The sequence below is a fragment of the Lycium ferocissimum genome, chromosome 11, assembly GCF_029784015.1.
Source record: "Lycium ferocissimum isolate CSIRO_LF1 chromosome 11, AGI_CSIRO_Lferr_CH_V1, whole genome shotgun sequence".
Taxonomy (NCBI): Eukaryota; Viridiplantae; Streptophyta; class Magnoliopsida; order Solanales; family Solanaceae; genus Lycium; species Lycium ferocissimum.
In genome coordinates this window covers 12334945-12352084 of record NC_081352.1, presented here as the reverse complement: position 1 = coordinate 12352084, position 17140 = coordinate 12334945, and positions in this window count along the sequence as shown.

The following is a 17140-nucleotide window of genomic DNA, read 5'->3' as shown; positions in this document are numbered from 1 at the left end:
GCAGCAACATCAAGTCCTTTCTAAACGCCTGTAGTATCAAGAACCGGCTCTTCTCCGTTACCTAACATACCATCAAAGACAACAATGGTATGCCTGAGTACTTCGTACTCAGTGAGTGCCTCGGGGACAATAAGTAATATGAAAATAAATTATGATAATACATAAAGAAATCAGTCTTGAAAAGATAGTATAAAAATAGTCATTCCACTTGTGATTCTCAATATCATTTATTAAACAGTTTACAAAGCCATTTCGTAATCCTAGTTACAATTATGCTTAAAGTCAATCAGGCATAAATACCAGTTCTATAATAAAGATGGATATCACAATCACCCGTATAGGCCCAACTCAATATCAACAACACTGCGCAATACACCAAAATATGGATTCACGGTGGCTACTCTTCCTCCCGAATAGAAAGGCCATTAATACACCCCAGGTAGCGAACCTGGAAGTAACCACTCTTCCCCCCGAATGGCAAGGCAATTAATACACTACGATCCATACTGACTACCCTTCCTCCCGAGTAGCTAGGCATAAACGCACCGGAATATGAAATCCTCGGTGACCACTCATCCTCCCGAGTGGCTAGGCAAAATCACATCAACATAGTTCATGGCATAAAAGCCGAATTACAATTCATTCCAAGGTAGTAACATCACCATTTACCATTAAGGTTCATTATGCCATATCGTAAAGATAAATCATTTCATAGAATGTTTTGAAAATGTATAACTTCTTTACGAAAGATTCCATGTCCTAATTCATCAATGAGAATATCATTACCAACCCTTAACCATCATTATTAAGCATCTTTTATAAAGGAAAACATTCATAATATTACATACATATATAGGGTTTGTTACAATCTAGGTTTAATGTGGGTTTGTCCCCTCACAAACGTTAACCACCATTTAGACATGAATTGGAGTTCAAGAAACATGAAAAGATTACTTTTCCTTTCATTCATTAAAGAATCTTGAATAAAATTTATACTTCCAACAATAGTTTCAAAAGTGATTTTCATTCAAAATAAGTTTTCAAAAGAGAGACATACAAATCACCTTTATAGTCAACAATGATTTTAAAAGAGACATACCTTAATATGTTAAACAAAGTTTAACAATTCACTTTTCTAATGAAGAACACTCAAACCCTAGCTTGAATCACTTTGGGAAGAATTATGTTGCAAACCCTAGGTTTTGGTCACAAGAATCATGTTAAGAATCATGGGTTTGATGTTAGAATGGATTAGGAATGTTAAGGATATTCTTACCTTTGATTTGGAGACTTGGAGGACTGATTTTCGTCCTTAGGGTTGTTCAGAAAGTGGAGGAATAAACAAAACAAGTGTCTTATTTATATTTTTCTGGTGAAAACGGGCCAAAGGATGCCCCCGAAGGACGGATCGTCCTTCGTGTTACGGACCGTTCTTTGGATCATCCTTTAGTGGAAATTTTCAGAGAGTTCTGATCATTTTTGAGGCATTACGGTGCCATGTTATGGCCCGTAACACGTGTTACGGTCCTTAACGTCTCACCGTAACACAAGCCAAATTTCCAGCGAAGACAGACTTTAGTAAAATAGGCATAACTTTTTGTACATAACTTTTATTGGGCTGGGAGACCTAGCGTTGGAAAGCTATTTCAAAGATTTACAAATTTCATCACGAAAGTTTTTCCAAATTCTCAACACATTTTCATGAAAATCGCCCAGTAAACAGACCTATCAAAACTTAGGCGAATTTAAGTGCCCTTAAGAACTTCAATTATTGGTTTGACTTCAAAACGACCATCTTCCACCCGAATTCATCAAGAATGGATTCATATAGATAAAATATCATCTTAACACTAGATTTTTACACATTCACACCTAGTTCAAGTTTACGGTGTGTTACACCAGCTCTTATAGAAGAAAATGATTATGATTTCATATACGTATATATAGAGGATAGTACAATCAAGGTTTAGTGTGGGCTTGTCCCCTCACGCACACCAACCATAGTCAAAGCATGAAATAAGGTTTTGTATGAGAAGTTCACCTTTTTATTCAATAAAGAACTTTTGAGAGGAAGACATACATCCATAATAAGGTTTTTAAAAGAGAGACATACCTTAATTAAGCCTTACATAATTCAACAATTTACTTTTACAACGAAGAACACCCAAAACCCTAGCTTGAGTCACCTTGATAAGGATTACTTTACAAACCCTAGGTTTTTCATTCAAGAATCATGTTAAGAATCGTGGGTTTAATGCTAAGATTGATTAATAATGTTAAAGATGTTCTTACCTTAATGTTTGGATACTTGGAGAAAAGATTTTCGTCCTTAGGGTCTATGGGAATGAGAATAAGTGATAAAATTAACTGAACCCGCTATATATATACACAGCTGGCGGCGGGTGAAATAAGCCCAAAAATACGGACCGTATTTCAAAATACGGACCACATTCTGTGGCCGTATTTAACAATTAACAAAACAATGAGTAGTCTAGGAAATGGGTGAAATACGCCTAGAAATACAGACCGTATATCAAAATACGGGTCGTATTCTCTTGCCGTATTTAATGGTAACAGAAACAGTGAGTAACCTAGGAAGACGAGTGAAATACGCCCAAAGAATACGGGCCGTATTTCAAAATACGGGCCGTATTTCAAAATACGGGCCGTATTCTTTGGTCGTGTTATATTAACCCAAAACAGCGAAGTCCAATTCTCCAAGACCCTTTCACACTTAACTCGGATTTAAGGAGTGTTACAACTATTGAGTGATATTTGAGCACGAAAGGCTCTCTTTTGGCTACAACAGATGTCTCAGATTTCATTGCCAAAGGTCCTAACACTCTTTTTCGCTCTTATAAAGACAACGAGGCGACAGTGCTTTCCAACCCTTGAATATCTGGACGAATTATCGCGGGGCTCTCTTCCCATTCATCGCCTCTTTCTATCATGTGAATTTGGTTTCCTCCATGTTTCAAAAGGGGATTCGTGTCCACATTTGGAGGCATTGGTTCCAGGATAAGCTCATGATTGTCAATCATATCTTGTTGTTTGTGCCTTAGGTTTATGCAATATTCGGTGGCATGGCCAACTTGGTTAGAATGATAGGCGCAAGTGAAATCCGGCCTGTACCATCGATCCGTGGGATTAGCAGGTTTTGGTGGAACAACATTCATTCGCCTGACATCTCTTAGCTTGGCAAATAAACTAGTCCTTGATTCTGGCAAAGGAGTGAATGCTCTCATAGGTTTCTTTTGGGGTGCCTCATAGTTTGCGGGGAGGCTAGTTTTGGAAAGTCTGGTTTTGTGGAGCTTGGTTATTGGGTGCTGGCATTCGATAATTTGGTCGTGGAGCTCGGTTGCTAGGTATTGGTATTTGATAATTTAGTTGTGGATCTTGGTAGTCAGGTTATGCGTAGCACATGGACATTGGGCTATACTGGGGTGAAGTGGTTATATAGTTGGCTGGTGGAGGTGATTGGTAGTTAACTTGATTTTTGTGGGTCATCTCTTTTCCTCGGCTTTTTAGGCTGGTAGTTCTAGAAACATAAGCTATATCTTCTATCTTCTTTTTGCCACCTGCGGCACCAGACGCACCTGATCTATTTAGTACACTAACAATCCTGCCGGTCTTGAGGCCATCTTCGATATCTTCCCCAACGGCGACTAAATCTGCAAAGGAACTCCCTTTCATAGTTATCATTTTGTCAAAGCAATCAGCTTCTTGGTACCGTATGAATGCGGCTACCAGCTCAGCTTCAGTCATAGGTGGTTGCACACGCGCCGCTTTGTCTCTCCAGCGACTGGCATATTCTCTGTAGGTTTCGGTCGATTTCTAATGAATTTTCTCCAATGAGAAGCGATCAGGCACATTTTCCACATTGAAGCGGAATCTTTCCATGAATGAACTTGCCATTTCTTCCCATGTTTTCCATCGGCTAATGTCTTGAGAGATAAACCATTCCATAGCTGTTTTTGACAAACTTCGACTAAACAACCTCATGAGCAAAGCTTCGTTTCCGCCATTTCCAACCAACTGGTCGCAGTAAGCCCTCAAGTGGGCTCTAGGATTGCCCGACCCATTAAAGTGATCAAATTTGGGAATTTTGAAGCCTTCTGGTAGACCCAGGTCTGGATGTATGCACAAATCAGAGTATCTTAACCCCTCTTTCTTTTTAGAGCCATGTTCTAGTTCAGCAATTTTCTTCCCCATTTCCTTTTCGATCTTGTCTATTCTTGCTTCAAAGAACATTTCCATGTTCTCCAATTTCCGAGCGAAGAGTCAATATGGGTGACATGGTCTTAAAAAGTGACATTTGTTTACATGGAGTGAATCACAGGAACTCTTGTTGCCCGAGGGGCTTGATAAGCATTTGTGTTTGTAGCGTGAGCAGGTGTTTGAAAAGCTGGGGTTTGGTGGGAGGAATTCCCCACATGGGTGGTATTTCGGTGTAGTGGAGTTTGAAAAGTAGCCCCAGTCTGGGTTTGTGGGAAATGGTCAGGAATTGGTAAATCTAGATTTGGGAAAGTGGGTGGAGGTCTCCTAGCCTCAGCATTAGTAGCATTTTCCTTTTCGGCCCTCAGGCGGTCTGCTTCTTCTCTAGCTTCAGCCAATTGCCTCATCGAAAGTTAACAACCTCTTCCAAAGGCATTCCAGCTATATCAACTGTTGGGGTACCCTCGACTAAAGCAGTTCTGTTTTGGTTGTTGTTTGGTGGCGGAGTTTCAGGCATGTTTTCTTCTTGAGGGTTTAAGGACGCTGCGGCAGCTTTTGATCGAGTAACTGGTGCCAGCGAATCGACCCCTGTCTATAAGAGAAAACAACTCAAAAGCTCCCAAGTTAGCATTAGATTTAAGCATGAAACACAAGATATCACGTTGTTTGCAATTTATAGCACATAGATTCATATATTTTATTTCAACTCTTGACTGATTCACATTCCAAGGGTATTTTGGTCTTTTTGTATTTTTGGGAATATTGATTTTTCGGTAAGTGGTTTTATGGTTGATTTGCTTCTACCCATCCTGTACTAAGGGGGATTTAGATTTTTATTATAAAAGGACCGAGTCTTAAATAGACTGCCTACGTATCCCACCAAAGGGAAATCAGGTCCATCCGTAGTTCAGGCATACATAAAAAAGGTTTTTTCCTATGCTACCCGAAACTTAGTTTTCTACCCTGACCAGGCCTTAAGTAGGCTTCCCACGTATCCCCAATGGGACATCAGGTCGGCGTGGTTCCGTTTACATAAAAAGGAAAGGGATATTCTATCTTATTGAAAGCAGTAAAGGGATACTTATGTTTTTCTACCCAACCATACTAAACGGGTCTTCATTGTCTTCTTTATCTTCATCTTCTATCCTTGTCTTCCCGCGACAATCCAAACATGACCTTCATTCACGAGGCGTTCTAGTTCAAGCTTGAAATTCACACATTCTTCAATGTCGTGGCCAGGGCGGCCATGGTGATACACGCAAACCCTTTCTCTTGGAGATCCTGGGCGACCCTGATAGGTTTGTGGCACTGCTCTTATCTTCTTCACACTACATAGTAGGGAGTGGATCCTGGCGTATGACTCTTCGAATTTGGAAAAGTCGCTTCTCCAGAACCTAACCTTTGATATCCTTTCTGGATGATTTCTTCCTTGGTCATGAGTCAGGAAAGAGTGGGGCCCCCATAGTTGGCTAATTCTCCCTTGGTCAATCCATTGGATAAGCTTCCTTTCCAATGCTCCACACTCATTGGTTGTATGTCCTGACTGACTTCGGTGGTAGAGGCATTTTCTGTAAATCATAGAAGGAGCGCATGGTGGCAACAGATTTGGGCTTTGCGCGTACACTCCAAAACTTCTCAAAGTCTCCAAGAGTTCTTGTTTGGACAACTCTATTGGTGTACCCCAATTGTGTGATCTTGTGCCTTTAAGAACAATTGTGCATGAAACAGGAGGTTCCTCGAGCTGAGATTCGCGTGGGTCTCCATAGACTTTCAGATTGGGGATAAGTAGTTCGTCATCTCCATATGGTATGGGGTCAAGCCCTTCTTGTTGATTGAGTGGGACATAACTCCCAAGTGGTGCTTCAGGTTCCCTTCCCGGTTTTACCCGATTGGCAGGGTGTTGCTTTGTTAGTTCCTCAACATAAGCTAAGAGGGTTTCTGCTTCTTTCATTTTCTCATTGGCTGCCTTAGAAGTTTGTATGGCTTGTTTCATTCTAGCAGTGGCTAAGGCCATTCTTTCATCCCATTGTTGGTTTTTTTCTCACTTGTCGCTTCCATGTCCTCATCGTCACTGACTAGGTTGACGTAAGGAGAAGTCGCACTCATGCTGTCTGGAGTCTCCATTTCCTATTAGCAAATCAACCTTTTAAAAGTGGGGCTAAATTTGTTTTTGGTTTTTCTTTTGGGTAGTGACCGGAATGTGGACCAATCAAGAGTTTCAACAATATATATGATTTTCACACAAAGCAGTTATATCAAATAAGCATTTAGACAATATATAATTCGCTTTCCTATACCTCGTTGCTCCAAGGCTACTAGCGTATGAAGCAGAATTGTGCCATATGTAAAACAAATATATTGTTCCAAAAATAAAAATCCCAGTGTTTCTCATTAATAGTATTTTCCCAAGTGGGATTACAAGGCTTTTAAAGTAAATGCAATAATCAGAAAAAGTCCACTCCACGGACAGAAATCTGCTCTCTATCATCTCGTGCCTTCTTGGCCCTTCGAAGGGCGGTCTGAATGGCTACATGGGCTGGCATCAATGCTGTCCCAATCCATTGACCCCTCTGATCGTCAGTCAATGACGTCCCCGTATCTATGGCTTCCTTAACAAAAGTGTCAAGCCATTCCAAGCTCTTCAATGAAGCATCTGCCTCGTCTGTCAAACTCTTAATTATCTCTTGATCATATTCTATTTTTGCTTGATGATCCATTTCTCTTCCTTCCATTCGTCGTTTCATTCTTCTAACCTGAATTGCATTCGCGGCTTCCCTATCCTCGGGAAATTTGTACAGATACGGTCCTGGAGTAGCAGTACCAGCTATCTCAGCCCTAAGCCACTCGTAGTAGTTTTCATCATGACTTGGATTGTTTGGATCTTCATCCAACTTATCTTCCTTTATCACATTCTTCCAATCTTTCTGAGCATCTTTTATACCTTCGATACGACCTTCTTCATAATCTCGTACAAACTCTCCCATATTACCCACATTCGGAATAACCTGTCTCATACCAAATTGTCTAAGTACTCTCAATGGTGCGTAGGGTCTGATTCCCCTAATGCCCATAAGCGGTAGATATGGACGCCTACGGCTCTTAACACAAATAGTCTTGGAATGAAAATCAGGTACCCTCCACCTGATATGTTCTTCTCTCAGTCTGGAAAAGATGTGAGCCCATCCTTTTTATCTTGAACCCCACAAGGCATAGCAGCGACTCCCAAATCATCCTCTCTCAGGGCCGGATCTCGGCGGGTAGATAAACCGCTCTTATCTAAATGCTTAAGTATCCACCATTGGACTAAGAGGTTGCAACCCTGGAAATAATAATAATGGTTGCGGCATTTTCCCAAAGCTCGGTATATATCTGATAAGATAATAGGGATGATGTCAAAATATTTGGTAAGCCCATTCGTTGTAACTCCCCTAAGAACAGCATGGGCAACAAAGACAACTCGGGTGTCAATAGCTAGGGAGGCATTTAGTGGAAATACCATGGTTCCCAATAGGCAGGTGATAAAGGCTAGTGTTTGGTTAGCTTCCCAGGATTGGGGTGAGGAAAACTCAAGGATGTGGTTCTCGTACCCTTGTTTGGATGAATACCTCCCATATAACTCTCTAAAGGCTATAGTGGGTCCTTGTGCCCAATCGGCTTTGTTGACAGCAAACATGTCTTTGATTTCTTTTGGGGTAGGTTTGTGAGGGATAAGGATATTTTGAGCTAATTTCTTTTTGGATCTGTTAGCACTTCCTACGCTTTCCAAGACATCTCTAATCTCTTCTAAAGTGGGAGTCATCTCTATCTCTCCAAATCTGAACACCATTCTATCGTTGTCCCAATAACCAGTAATAATCTTTAGCAGATCCGAATCCCCAATCATATCCATCAACGAAGGTAGATGCCCTATACAACCCTTTATCTCTTTCTTCTGATCATTAGTCAAACCTTCCCACCACATTACTAAACCTTGGTGGTGGACCCACAACCATATCAAACTGCACATCAGGAGACATCTGCAAGACAGAACACTGTTAGTTCCCCGCCTCCAAGAACAATAATTTATTTCACACATGGCACAATAATGCTTCCAAATAGCAAATAGTGGGATGCAGTGTCTTTAGGTTTTTACACCATTTGAACACAGTAAGGTGTCTTTCCTGTCCGATTCAGGTAGGTCTGAGATACCCAAACCGGTCTATGGTCAGCATGCGCTATATCAGTAGGGATTTGGTTTCGCTCTACGCTAATTATTCTAGAGTGATTTTTCAAGCGAATGACACAGGTTACCCAAGCGGACAAGCTGGGGGTGGGCTCTCTAAGGCTGTGGGATGACCGCATGCCCACTCGACCTTAGAGACCTCCAAAGAATATATCAAAAGGTTTTTTAGTGAAGGTATGACCGCAGCTCATCCCGCGTCGTCACCCTTAGAAAAAATGTAAAATAAATGCCAAGAGTGGCGGAGTATGCATGCATGAATGATAGTTATATTTTGCGAAAATTTAAACACATAAACAATTTATATCACTTAAACAATTTATATCATACAAACACACAAATTATTGGAACCCTTATGGTTAGAACCTTAAATTGTCCCCAGCAGAGTCGCCATCTGTAGCGGTTCTATTTTTTTCGATTCGTATTTGCACTTGCCTCATTTAAAAAGGAAAGTGTCCCGGGGAAGTACGGTTGTCAATCGTACCGGAAAAAAGAAAAAAATATACTTCTACGTGGATGGTGCTCTAAATGGACTTTATTTTAGAGTCGCCACCTAATTTTTAGGAAATTAGGAAAACCAGTTCGAAAAGGGTTCATTCAAAATGGTTAAATTTTAAAAGAATCCTAATCTAACCAAAGTATGGGTAAGGGTTCTGGTGATCCCCCGGGGAAGGTGTTAGGCACCCCGGTATTAAGGATCCGTAAAATACGGTTGACCTACGGGTTCTAATAGTATGCCTTTGTAGATATAAATTGTTTATGGTAAAAAAATTATTTCGGCTTATATTTCCGCAACAAAAGATTTTAGTCATTCATGAAATATACCATGTTTCAAGAAACAAAAATGGTAAAATTTTGCCCAAAATTGGGCGTTTAGGGTGTCGGACTAGAACACTTAGGCTAATACCCGAAGGCTCTTAGCCTAAGTAGGACTCTACGTAAGTCCACCCAAAAATAGTTTTGAAAAAAATATTTTTTAAGTATAGAAAATAGTTTTTAAGAAAATAATTTTTAGGCATATTATTATAGTCCATATATATATTAGTACATACATATATATAGTCCATTTTTATTCTATATATATATATTTCTAAAGTATTTTAGTCATACATATATATATTTTATTTTTTAGTCTATAGTCTAAATAATCACATACATATACATATATATTAGTCCCACATATTTTATATATATATATATATATATATATATATATATATGTCATAAGTCCATAAGTTTTTCAAATAAATGTTCTAAATAATCATAATTAGTCCCAAATTTCATAAAATCCCATATGCCATAAGCAGCTTTAGTTTTGGTCCTTTCATAATCAAATCAATCCCAATTTGCATTAATGCCTCAAAATTAGTCTTACTTTTGTGGCAAATTCATTTTTGGTGACTTTAAAATACGACAATCTCATAAGGGTTCCAATTGACATAATAATTGCGCAAATAATAATTTAAAGTACATAATTAAAGGAGATAGAGAATTTGGGCCGACCAAGCCCAAAAGGAAAATGTTTATGCAATCGGGTTCGTCTTAATTCCAACGTATGCTCCATTTCGCTCCAAGTTGGGTTGACTCGATCTAGATACGTTAGTGGGCCCCGTTAGGGCCCACCAACGGGTTTTAGATGGACAGAGAGGTAAAGGACATACATGACATTAGTATACGTTCATAAATTAAACTAAGTACAAAATTAAAAAGCTATAATAATTATTACAATGCCAAAAATGAATTACATCAGATTTGGGCCAAACCCACTTAATACTTTGTGATGGCAGAATAACAAAAAATAGCCCAAATACGAAATAAGCCCAAAAATAATAGTAACAATAAACCACACATAGGTAATAGGCCCAAATAACAAACCCAGGTTGAAAATTTCCTAAGTATTAAAAGGTAATATACATGATATACCAAAGATATACTACTCCATTTTTTCTCAAATTTTTCTAAGTGTCAAAGCTGTAATATACATGATATACACATGATATACCTACTAGGACAAAGAGCAAAACCTTATTACGGGCATACCCTTTATCCACCTAATGGAAAGGTAAGTTGACATTTGTATACACTCAAATATACCCAACATACATACTTATTCTCAATTAATACTCACTTCAAGAAGAATCAATAATGTAACAGAAATCCCTTAACATCTCATTTTTTGCTAGTCTTAAGTTTCTAATTGGTTCCAACAGACTTAAAGACCTCAGTATACCAACAAAACAACTCAATGATCCAACAACACTTAGAAGGAGTCAAAGGCCTCACTACTAATCACAGAAAACAATCAAGGTCCAAAGGGATCCAAATAATGCAAGGATAGATAATGCAAGAACAAAAGTGTCAAAATGATTCCTAAACAACAACATCACAATCAAGGGGAATATGGTAAACTTCAAAATGGCCAAGCAAGCAACAACAATGATGGAAGGGTAAGAAACAAAAAGGGTACAGGACTAAACAGTGAGGGAGAGAAGAAACAAGGCTAAAGCCACAATCAACACACTCATGGTCTTAGTTTCTAGATTTTAGAGAAGAAGGAAGAGACAAGCATTAACTAAAAGGAATGGGCAGTGATCAAGTGACCCAACAACATAAAGGGGAGGGATAAGCAACACCAAGCACACCAACATGTTCCTATTTTCAGTTTTAAAGAGTCAGCAATCAGAGAAGGGGTAGAACTAAGGGCTAAATAACTTAGAAACCACACCTGCCCAATGATGAACCAATTCCAATATCAAAACCATTTTTTAAGTTTGTTTGTTATCAACAAAGATTCACAGGAACAAAATTGCAAATCCATGGCCATTTTAACTCAGTTTTAATCCCAGCAGGTTCAATGATAGCAGGACAGGCAAATCATAAGTTCATTAAAGCATTAATAGGGCCTCAAAGTAGTTCATACTTAGTCCATTTTGCAGAATTTATAGAGAAAATACACAAGTATCAAGTAGGGGCTTCAAGCAGCATAGATAGGGGGAGGTAAAGGACAGAACCAGATTCAGGTTTCACAGATGGATTCCAAAAGGAAGAAGGTAGACATCATATTTACCTTTTCAAGCTGATCCTAAGCCCCTTTCTGGGTATTTTACTTTCTAAGTGGATAAAAATGCACAAATGAGTCTTTAACAGTAGGTATCAAAGCACAAATGGCACATAAAATAATGTTCAAATCCATCAGGTAAACAAATAAAGGAAGTGACAGATCTCAGACCAAGGATCACAACCAGTTCTTTCAAAGGGACAATTTGACCTTATTTCTAATCTTTTATACTGGTTTTAATGATTTGTGGGAAGCAGGGGACTTCAACTACACTATAGGCTCATACTAGTAGAAAAGCATAAGTTAAAAATAGTAATTTTCATAGACAAAATAATGAATGAAACACAAAGAAATTTCAAAAAATCGGAGGTGAAATGCAAGCAAAACACTTATAGACTTATTTCCAGCTTTGCTATTTCAAATTTTATTCAAAAGGCCAAGTTTCTTATGAACTTCTCACCCTTATTCTCTTTGGCGGTTTTCAGAAATGAAAGCAACAAACACACACAACATCCAAGACACTTAAACTCTTCTAGGATCAGAATTTAACTACAAATCTTACAGCTTTCACATTTCTACTAACTTTCCATCTAGACAATTTCAAATATATCAAACAGGTTATAAGAAAGATCACTTTTATCTTCATATACCTAGCAAAGTTCAGAAGTAGCAAGGCAAGATAAGCAGGCAAGCAAATAAGTGATTAGTTCTAGCCTCAATCAAAACAAGCAATGTCACATGATTTCTAGAAATTTCATCTTTTAATCACTTCTTAAACTAACTAAACGGTAATGAGTCACCTAGTTTTATTTATATCATAACAAAGTATCACAGAATCAAGTAGCAAGTTTGAGGTTATGTCTTCTAAACCAATTTTAGTTTAAGCAAACTTAGGGCCATATCACAGGTTTGCTGCCATTTTCAGGCCTCTAAGCTTCTGATCTTAGCCTATTTTAAGTCATAGGGGTCTCAACTATTCACTAAAGTCATTTTAGATCAAAGTCAGCTTCATGAAGCATCAACAGGATTCCCAAATGGTGATCTACACTTGGTTTTATTTAAAACTTACATACAAAAGTCCAAAACAAAGTATAGCAGACAACAAAGGTCTCACTCAGTTATAAAGGGTGATTAAAACAAGATTAAACAAGTTCACAAGAATCAGGGGAGCATGAATCTACCCTAAGTGTAAATAAAGGTCAGGTAAAGTCACAGTAAATCATAGACAGAAGGGAATTCACATGGAAACACTCATAAGAAAAACTAGACCATGGTCATAGAGGATCATGATTCTATTCCTAGGTCACCAAACATCACACTTAGACTGAACAGTACAAGGGAGAAATAAAAAAAAACATGTGAACATATAGGTCTGAGATTACAAAACAACTAGCAAGCACCTTGTTTGTTTTTCAAAAGCAAGTTTTGTCCTCCATTTTAGCATGATAGTGAACTCAACAGAGTTTAATCTTTTAATCAACTCATGACACTGTTTTAGAAGAGAAATTTCAATCAAAGATCAAGCCTCTAAGAAATCAAGCATATAGAGGGAAAGAACAAGAAACTGAGTTCCATTTTTTACTTCCTAGGTTTAGTTTAGGCCCCTTTTATACTCTTACTTATTTAACAACAAGAATACATGAAGTCTGCCCATTTAGCATTTCAAAATCTAAACTAAGACATAATAGATTCCATGATAGTCTAGGTAAATGGCTAAATAAAATAAAAGAAAACTTGTTATCACAAGAATGAGATCCACACACAGTAGTTTAAGCAAAAACACCCTCCTTCTTTCTTTTTTAAAGCAGCTTCTAGGTAAACATTAGCAATACACACAGGTTCAGAAGTAAGTTTTATGACTTCGAGTTTGCTGTTCGGCCTTCCAGGTAGGTTACAACTTACCTTCTGGTTAGACTTCGGTTAGCGAAGCATATGTATAGTTAGTTTGTGCTTGAGAAACATGTGAACCTTCGGGTATGAAGTCGGGTTGGATATTGTCTTAGGTTGGGCCTTGTTGTATGATTTGGGAGCTAGCCACCCCGTATTGTTGACTTATCTTGTTCTATTTACTTATTGGCTCATTGCCACGTTGAGACATCGGATATTGGTGATTAGTGAAATATCATGGCTATGATATTGCAGTACTTTACTTGATTGATATTGAGATGAGAATTGTGATTCCATTGTGGCTTATTGTGTAGCCTTATTATTGACATTACTTGTGTGCCATGTGTGGTACTATTTGGGATTGAATTGGTTGTCGATATTACATTGCATCGTATTCATACTCATTTCCATGATACATTGATATTGCATGGTTATGGTACTAATGATGATAAGTGAGAGAGTGTAACCTCCAGGTCTTTACCGGAGAGCGTAAAGTTGATATGAGATTAATATTATGAGGTGTCCACGTGGGGCACGTTGCTAATTGATATGAGGTTGATATGAGATCTTGTCGTTGTCATCTTTATACTTAAATCATACATTGAACACTCATCTTGCGCATATATATATATATATAAGACACATTTGACCGGGGGTGACGATGTGGCCTATGTTGTTTCTTGGAAACACTTGGGAGGTATTATATTGATTGCGCAACCATTCTAGGTTGTGTGATATGGGATGGTTGGCAGGCGTGAAGGGTGGAAAGGTCGTCTCTAGGCTGTGTGTTACGGAGCGACATGGTACATGGACTTTGCGGGTCCCCCATGGGTCATGACCGTCGAGACGTGATGTTCCGCTCGAGGCATGTGTGTACACGGTATTGATATATGGCCATTGCATTCATGTCATCCATATCATTGCATTGCATTGCACTTGTTATCATCATTGTGATTGGATTGTTATTGTGTTGTGGATACTTGATTGAATATTTTACCGGTTATGATGAGTACTTGGAACACTTGAGATTAGATGCTTTAACAATAGGCTTGATCGGATATGATGAAGCTGGGAACACTCGGGTTTAGATACTTCACTATAGATTTGATCGGTTATGGAACCTTGTTGGTAGCTGATGGTTTGAATACTGATGTGAATTGTTGATACTTGAGGACTTGATATGTATTGATGAGACTGTATTATACTTGTACTTGATTGTGAGCATGCCTATCTTTCATTTACTTTCTGTATATATGTTAGCTAACTGAGGACGGCCTATGATACCTACCAGTACTTGTTGTTTGTACTGACCTGCACTTGCTGCATTCTTTTATGAATGCAGAGTACCATGATAGATCCTACCCCTCGTGGCTGATATTCGAGGATTGTTGATTCGAGTCTCTTCAGGGTGAGCATGAGGACGTTCGCTGCCCGAAGACTTTTCCTATTATTCTGTCTTGCTTTCTATTCTGAGACATGATTTTGAGACTATTATGTATTATTATTCAGACTTGTAGTAATTATTTTAGATGCTCTTGTATGACCAGACCAGATACTGGGGTGGATTTCTTTTACTTCCGCACTTATTTATATTATATTTGTGAGACTTACGTTATTTTTTCTTTCTTCCGCTATTTTCGATAAATTGTGAATGTTGAGGAGTTAAAGGTTCGCCTACCGAGGTGGAAAAGGTAGGTGCCTGCACGACTTAGTGAAACTGGGTTGTGACAAATTATTTACTTGAAGTTTTTATACCTTCCTTTCAAAGTTATGGTGATTGCTTCTCTCTTTAATTGACGAAATTCAGTTTCTCATTAAAAGTAGAGTTTATAGCAATTTTTCTCGTAGTTATTACTTTTATATTTTTGAAAGAGGTACAATTTTCTTCGCAATTTCATTTATTGGGTTAGTTTTTTCCTCAAGATTTTCTTCTTAATTTTGGTATCAACACTTCTGTGTTGGACTCGTTGTTTAATTCTCTTCCATTAGAAAAATATTGTCTTATTATTGGCTTTTAAGTGACATTTAAGTCCATATTTATTTCTGCAATAAACACTTCGACATTATTATCAACTTTTTAATGCAAAAAAGTTCTATCACTAACACACGTAATATGCTAAAATTACTATTAATATTAAATTTGCTAAGATATTTTTCTCTTGACTACGGTAACTTAAATGGATTTGAAATACTAGGATGGAAGAGTTAACTATCGTTGCAAGTCCAAATAACCAAGAATTACGTTCGTTCTATGTAAGGAGAACTATATGGTTATTGTGTAAAATAAGCGAATAATCACTATGAGTTTGGATGAAAGTCATTAATATTTTTACTGTTACAAGTAAATTTAAATTGTGTGCTTTTTTTTTCCGTTAGAAAAAATAGTTATGTGACTTTTGTTTTAGTAGAGTGAAAATTTTGTGATTTTTCTGTTAGTTATGCGACTTTGGTGAAAGAAAGTCATAGTTATGTGGCCATTTATGAAATTTACCCAAGCAAGATATTAATCCTAGAATCATAGTTACGGTCTCTAATGACATTGTTCGGAGCTACTAATGAGTAATGACAGATAGAAAGTTTAATTGATATTGTTTCGAAGCTACTAATGAGTATATCACTACAACAAAATATGCTTTTAGTGGCAATTAATTTGCGACAATAACTTAATTGTCGCTAATTATATTCTAGAATCAATTATTACCGGCAATACCAAATTTTAGTCCTAACAATAAATGCCGCTAAAGGCTTTAGCGACCTTGGATCTAATGGCATTAACCAATTGCTGGTAAATGTTTTTGTGGCAATAACTATTGTCGCTAAAAGGAAAATATATTGCCGCTAAAAGAAAAGTACATTGCCGCTAAAAGCCTCTTTTGGTGTAATGATAATGACAGATAGAAAGTTTAATTGGCATTAAAGAAACAAACACAATTATCTTTTTTTTTTTTTTTTTTTAAATATAACTATTCATGATAGGTCTCACTAATTTGAATTCACGTCATGTATAACTCATTAAAAGGAGAAAACACTCCCTACTACGTCTTTTCTTTTTTAATTTCTAAAGCTCGAATCTTAAACATCTGATTAAGAATGAATAGATCTCATACATCTAATCATTGATAATGCTAGAACAATTCATTAACATATCATCTTGTTCAAAATGAAAGGAACTGTCATGCAACTTACACTATTAAACTGAAAATTCAATTATTTATGAGCATTAGACGGGAACATGCCGTCCTTTTAGTCTGTGTAATTGTTTTGAGTTATTTTTGTACCTATTTGTTTTCTAATTGAATAAGGTATCCAAATTAAACGCTAAATAGCCTTAATACCGATTTTTATAACGAGGTGGACCATAACCTTCCATCAAGGAAGGTAAGTAATTTGTGTTTGGCAATTTTCTTGCCTTATGAATTTTAATTAGTTTATTGTTATCATTTATCAGCAAAAGATTTAGAGATTTGAAGAAGAAGAAATGAATAAGAAAAAAAGAAAATAAAAACAAGAAATAAGAAATAAGAATAATTAAAATGAATGGAAAATATCACATGGATGCTTTTGTTTTGGACATGTTTTCTAATTCTCATGTTATTGTTCGGGGTAACAACAACATCCATAGATGAAGTATCACACTAGCAAAATGTGGATGATTTGGGGCAGGTTTTAGGTATTATCTCAATTATAACTGACCATTAATTGCAAACCAATTCTACCCTTTTTAAACCTTGCTTGGAATCTCAAGTTACTACTACCACACG